This window comes from Lipotes vexillifer, unplaced genomic scaffold (assembly GCF_000442215.2).
Source record: "Lipotes vexillifer unplaced genomic scaffold, Lipotes_vexillifer_v1.1 scaffold339, whole genome shotgun sequence".
NCBI classification, from domain to species: domain Eukaryota; kingdom Metazoa; phylum Chordata; class Mammalia; order Artiodactyla; family Lipotidae; genus Lipotes; species Lipotes vexillifer.
In genome coordinates this window covers 417,933-424,819 of record NW_006772053.1, presented here as the reverse complement: position 1 = coordinate 424,819, position 6,887 = coordinate 417,933, and the positions used below count along the sequence as shown (strand labels likewise).

Genomic DNA, 6,887 nt, shown 5'->3' with positions numbered 1-6,887 from the left:
ACACTTCCGGGCCCAGACCTTAAGAGATTGGCAGCATCCACCTCCACTTATTTGTCACGCATAATAAGCCAACTACTCTGATGGAGAAAGCATACGGCAAGGCCCTGAGACTACATGGAAAGAGAGAGAGAGAGAGAACCCAGCTGAGCCTGTCAAGGGGCCAAATATGTTAAGTAAAGTTGTCTTGAACTCTCCAGATTAGCCCAGATACCACCTGAATGTCACCAAGTGATGCCAATCAAAGAACAAAGAAATGCCTGAATTCCTGACCCATAAAATTGTGAGATACAATAAAATGGTAGCTGTTTTGCAGTAGTGGGTTATGCAGCAATAGATAACAAGTATAGGTACATAGGTGCCTGGGACAGATCACTTCAGCTTTTAAGGCTCCTGGACTTTGGGCATGCACTCACAGAGGGAAAGCTGCTCTGTCTAGCCTGACTCAATGCATTCAAGCATAGGGAAGAGCATGCTGTCTTCTCCAAATAACTCTTAATTTGTGACTTCAGACCATTTCTGTAAGACAATCACTGGTGTGCTGCCCTGTGGTGCAAATCTTCCCAACTGATTACACATTGTTAATGAAGGATTAATCCTTTAGTATATTAGCGTCTTATAAATCATGGACCAGTCGGAACCCAGGCCTAAGCGAAGCACACTGAGCCTATGCTTTGTTTTTCGCTTTAATTTCCTTAGTTACCATATTATTTTGAACAGTCAGAAGGTAAATATCTTCACTTCAGAAGAAGCACACAGAAAGCCCTGCTCTCAGGTAGATAAGGGAGCACATTCTTTGCTGTAAGGCTTAAGAATTATGGTAAAAGACACAAAGATAGTCTCTTTTAGTTAGTAGTTTCCAAATATAATTTCATTCTTCTATTTAATTATATGTGTTTCAATGCATACTCTACTTTAAATGCCTGTGAGAAAACAGTATATTTTGGAAACATAATGTACTTTTTTGAGTATTCATGGTTTATTGGTCAAACCATAATATACTTTCATGGCAAGGAGACAAATAAAAAACCACCTGAGAGAGAAATAAGGGAGACTTGATAAGTAGTCAGTCTGGTTTTATCCTCAAACTACACTGGCCCAAAATCTTTTTTGAAGTGAAGCTACTATGGATGTAATACTTATTTTCGACACTAAAGTTTCTGTTGTTTGTCTGTTTGTTGTCCAATAAAAACAAAACATAAAAGCTGGAGTAGAAACTTCTTTCGAGAGAATCCCATCCTCAAATTCAACAGACAGATGTGCCAGCCCTTGACTTCCCACATGCAGCTTATCATGGCTAGAAGTTTAAAGAAGAGACATTTATGAGCCTTTTATTTCAGACTTAACCTGACAATCACAGATCACAGAACTCAGGGATCTTTGCTGGCATCAAGAGATCAGTTTCTGCATCCAACCCATGGGTTTTGTTTCGGGAATTAAATTAGATTTGGGAAGGAAGAAGAGGAGCTAGCCAAAAGACAAGGAAGAGAGAAGAACCACAAAAGGACAATGTCACATCAAAGGCAGAGGAGAGGACGAAATTATTTTATCTGGGTAGTGGGATTTGGGTGCTTTTTGTATTCTTTGTATGGCTTAATTTTTTGTCATTAACATGTATCATCGATTTAAAAAATAAAAACAAACCAGAAAGTCAGGAAAAGAATGTATGTCAAAGGAGTAGTCAAGAGGTTTTAAAGAGGCCCAGAGATCTAACAAGACAACAACTTCTCAAAAGGAAGGGACACGCCCCCGCCCTGGCAATCCATCCCAAACTTTTTTATGGTGCATTGCTCTGTTGAGGGGAACCTCCCAAGAGCCAAAAAAAGAATGACTGGAAATACTGGTTTGTAATGCTTTAATGATTAATTGCTGACCCTTAAATCCATGGAGCTTCCCAATTTTCCCCCACTTTAAACATATCTCTGTATGGGGTAAGCCTGGACAATGTTGGAATATTGTGAATTCAGAACTGAAGCTGTTTAGGGTAGTAATGCCGATTCCTTTAAATGTAACTGTAATGTTTTTAAGATTTTCCAAGCTATACCGGATAAAAATCCACAGATAAAAACATTATACAGGGAATCCCCTGGTGGTCCAGTGGCTAAGACTCTGCACTTCCAATGCAGAAGCCCGGGTTCAATCCCTGGTCAGGGAACTAGATCCCACATGCCACAACTAATAGTTCACATGCTGCAACTAAAGATCCCACATGCCACAACTAAAAAAAAAAATCCCACATGCCACAACTAAAGATCCCGCATGCTGCAACAAAGATCCCGCGGGTGGCAACTAAGACCCAGCAAAGCCAAATAAATAAATATTTTTTAAAAACTTCATACAATTTTTTCATAGTCAGCAAATGCTATTCAACAAGAAGTTAAAACTCATTTTATCGTATCATAATACAAACATAACCTATATGTACTAAGTGTAGCCTATCTTCATCTTATTCCATCTTACAAAATGTTTAGCATTTCCTTCCTCAGATTAAAAATTAAGCTTTCAAATTTAGGATGAACTATTTCACATATTGTGCTTTAAAATGTGCACGAAGTTTTACGAAATTCTTTCAGGCTATATGCGAGCAAAAAAAGTTCATTTTTTTCATTCCACTGGTTTAATTGAAGACACACAGGTTTTTCGGAGGCAGCAAGTTCTGGGTTTAATCACAAGACTTGCCACGTATTGGGCGTGTGACTTGGCGAATTACTTCAACAGCATCCCCTTAAAAGTATATACTGGGGCTTCCCTGGTGGCGCAGTGGTCGCGAGTCCGCCTGCCAATGCAGGGGATGCGGGTTTGTGCCCGGGTCCGGGAAGATCCCACAGGCCGCGGAGCGGCTGCGCCCGTGAGCCATGGACGCTGAGCCTGCGCATCCGGAGCCTATTGCTCCGCGGGGGGAGGGGCCGCGGCAGTGAGAGGCCCACGTACCGACGGACCGCAAAAAAAAAAAAAAAAAAAAGTATATACTAAATATCTTTTAAGCGGCAGGCATTTCGCTCACCACTGGGAACACAGAGAACACGGTACAGGTGGTCTCCCTCGTCACCTCTCTGGGCCCCCCTTGTCCCCTACGTAAAACACCTACCTCGTGTGCCTGTTGTCAAGTTGGTAGGAAGACGAAGTACACTATTATCTTCAACATTGTCACAACACAGGGTAAGAGTTTGTCCCTTGCATGAAAACCGGGAAAGGAGGTGTTACTTCTTGTATCATAAGCCTCATTTTCTCAGTTCACTTTTTACTCCAGCCCCCAGGGCAGCGACCATCCCAGCACGGGCGGAACGGTGACCACGCCTGCAGGCCGCCCGGACCTCGGGTCTGCAGGGCGCCTCTGTGCACGCGCACGCTTGCGCAGCGTGCTAACGCGGAAGCGGGTTGCCCGGAGGGGGAATTGTCGACTTCACGGGATGTGGGCCAGAGGATAAAAGCCCAGGAGTTCCAAGGCACACTCGGTAAGGCCCCTCAGACAAGGCCCCCAGATAAAGTCCACAGCAGCCACCAACTCAGGGAAGCACGTTTGCATTGACTTCCTGCCTTCTCTGTTTCCCTTTCCTCAGTCTTTCCCTCCTCATCCCTGAATCCCTTCCCTAATGAGTTACACATGTGCAAACCCTTGTCTCAGGCTTTGCTTTAGAAGGAACACCAGACTAAAACACTATCTATAGAAGGAAAATATTAACTAGGCAGAATTTTGTTGGAGAGACCATACAGTGAAATTTTGTTAATGGAGAGACTATACGAAATCGTATGCAACCATTAAAAAGAGTGAGGTAAGTCAATCCAGTTAACGTGAGAAATTTCCATGACATATTGTTTAATAAAAACAAGATGTAGAGCAGTTATATAATATGAAATAACACAAAAAGTAGCCTCCCTCAAATCCTTATATCTATAGTAAAAATACTTATTTGAAAATGTATATATATAAGCATTTATTTTTTAGTTACACATGTAAACTTTAAAAAAGATACTAGTTTGTTAAACAGTTGGGGGTGTGGGAATGGAAGGGAGGAGGTTAGTGAAACAGGGAAAAGGGGCCCTTATTTAAAAAACCACATGTAGGGCTTCCCTGGTGGCTCAGTGGTTGAGAGTCTGCCTGCCGATGCAGGGGCCCCGGGCTCATGCCCTGGTCCGGGAGGACCCCACGTGCTGCGGAGCGGCTGGGCCCTTGAGCCATGGCCGCTGAGCCTGCGCGTCTGGAGCCTGTGCTCCGCGGTGGGAGGGGCCGCGGCAGGGGGCCGCAGCAGTGAGAGGCCCGCGTACCGCAAAAAAAAAAAAAAAAACACATGTATAACATAATGTTATTATTCCATTCAGGTAAAACCATACAAATATGAGTACGTGCCTATGACAGATGAAAGGAGGACAGTCACCAACCTGCTGGGATATGGGATTTCAGGTAGGGTTTTACTTTCTTCCTCACACTTTTCTTGTTTTAAATTTTACAGTAAACACAGATTAATTATATAATCAGAAAAACATTAAAGCAATAAACATCAAAAAAACAAAACAAAAAATAAAGGGGCTGTTTGTCATATTGGTTAAGAGTACATACTCTGGAGCCAGACAACTGCATTCAAATCTTGGCTCTGTCGCTTATGATTGCATGATCTTGGGCAGGTGATTTCATTTCTTTGAGCTTCAGTTTCCTCATCTGTAAAATGGAGATAATGATAATATAGTACCTGATTCACTGGGCTAAGAAAATTAAATGGGAAATATAGGGCAAGCTTTCAGAATGGTACCTGGCACATAGTAAATGCTATATAGAGTTTGGCTATTATCATTTCTTTATAATTGATTGTAGTAATAGAAAAATAGCTGAAATCTTAGGTGCTACAGCCTTTAGTTAGGCAGGGAGAGGAGATATGCTTCACTGTCGTCATGGCTGGGTGACCATTTACACACAGCCACTCCACTCCTGCAGCTAAGGCAGCTTCTGCTTCTAGGAAGAAAGGAAAAAATAGGAGAGAGGAAGGAAAAAAGGAGGGAGAGAGAGAGGAAGGAAGAGGAGAACAAAGACAAAGAAAGAAGAAAAAGGAAAGAGAAAAAATAGCCCCAAAGGTTCCACTCGGATGCTGGTGGGACAGGGTGGGCCTGGCAAACTTTGCCTTCTTCGCAGGTGTTCATCCTGGCCTGAAGGGTTCTCTTCCCAGCTTCCTGGTCACTTCACTTCTTCAAGAAGCATGCAAGTTCGTGTTGGTAATCTATTTTTTCTTAATTGAGATGCAACTGTTAGTATAGTACATTTTGCTGACATTTGTGTCACACTTCCTAGATACTGATAAAAAAATACTTTCAATTAGTTATAAATGAGAAGGTATACACAACAATTCTGAAACTGTGTCTTCCTCAGAGTTTGCTTCCAAGTATGATACATGTGGCTTTAGGGCCAATTCTTATTAATTGTGCGATGCAGTGTGCTGACAACCCATGACCCATTTCCCCGTATCCAGTCACAAAAATACTTCTAATTAGCCATAAATGAGACTGTACACACAACATTTCCAACAGCCACTCTGTTCCTATCAAAGTTCACATCAGAGAAAACTTAAACTGTTGCCACTGAGCTGCCTTGCTCCAATTCCAGCAACTCCTATTTCAGAAATGCTTGGAAAAGGGAATCTTTAGATCTTACTGGGTAAACAGATCTGAGGTAGGTTTATTTCAGCCCAAGTTCTTTATTTGAGATACGTGTGCTCCTGAACCTGACTAAAATGCATACCATAGCCATTTCAAAGGCAGTGATAAAGTTACTTGGTTAAATATTTTGGCTAGATTTCCTGTTTCCAGAAGCCTGGGCTTTGTATTATGTGGCTTCTGCGTTTGCATGTGGCAACTGGCAGTATTGAATGACACCACATCTGCCAACCTCCATAAGAACCATGCCCCACAGGGAAGGCCCTAGGCACCTATTCACCGCTGTGCGCCACACAGATGGAGCACTCCAAGCATCAATAACTGCCTTCAAATTCCTGGACCTTGAACTTTCTTTAGGAATCCAGGCTATAAGCCTCTTAAGATGATCACAGACCATCAAATACCTCCCACAGTTCAAAGTGTGGAGTCTATAAAATCACTTTATAGTTATAATTCAGATATTCTCCAAACTCAAGGCTGTGAAGCATTCTGATCTGCTCTTAGATTTCTGTATAAACTCTCCATCGTTTTATAACAGGCTTTGTCTTCTGTTGCTCTGTGCAAATAGCAATCCTTTTGCTATCCATAAAGCCATGATTCATGCATACATGGTACATTGCAGTGAAAGGGGAACTTTATGTAAGGGGAGAGAAAACAGTTCTGTTTAAACTTTGCTTACTTTCGCTACCGTTAAAAACTCATTAAATAGGATTCTGCCTTTTACTTGCCGAAGTGTTTAAAACCCTTTTTAATGAAAAATTCTAATCCTATATAATCACACCATAAGTACTCTCTTTCTGTTCAAAGAGGAAACAGTGTTAAATTTTAATGCATACCTCTGGCAGGCTATAATAAAAGTGTTCAGTCAGTTTTAAATCCGATTAGTGTAACTGTTACAGATTAGAGAAAAACCCCAAGTGATTGGAGCAAGTCCCCAACTCAAGGGAACTAATTTAGGGCCTGGGCCTGATCATGCCAGATTCCAAGGGAACATCAAGACCTGTATTCGGTTTGCCCAGAATTTGTTTAGTAGCTAATAAAATAAGGTCCTGTACCAGGTATTGCAGGGAGATAAAGACAAGCTTTCAAATAGGAGGCAGGTGGGACGGAATGCAACCCCTTGTTTGTTACCCAAGTGACACTTCTTGTACCCTGGCTTATGTTTTCTCATGCAGATATTTACCTCAGTGCTTCTTAATGGGTGGGTTCAGTTGTGTAAAGCAGGAATATCAAAAATATCTGAAAAT

At 41.9% G+C, this 6,887-nt stretch overlaps 1 non-coding gene across 1 annotated transcript; it reads left to right on the top strand.

The window, feature by feature from the left end:
• Positions 1-2,080: 2,080 nt before the first annotated feature.
• Positions 2,081-2,152, top strand: TRNAG-UCC (transfer RNA glycine (anticodon UCC)). The gene has a single exon. It is a non-coding gene; the product is annotated as a tRNA-Gly (tRNA).
• The last annotated feature ends 4,735 nt before the right edge of the window (positions 2,153-6,887 follow it).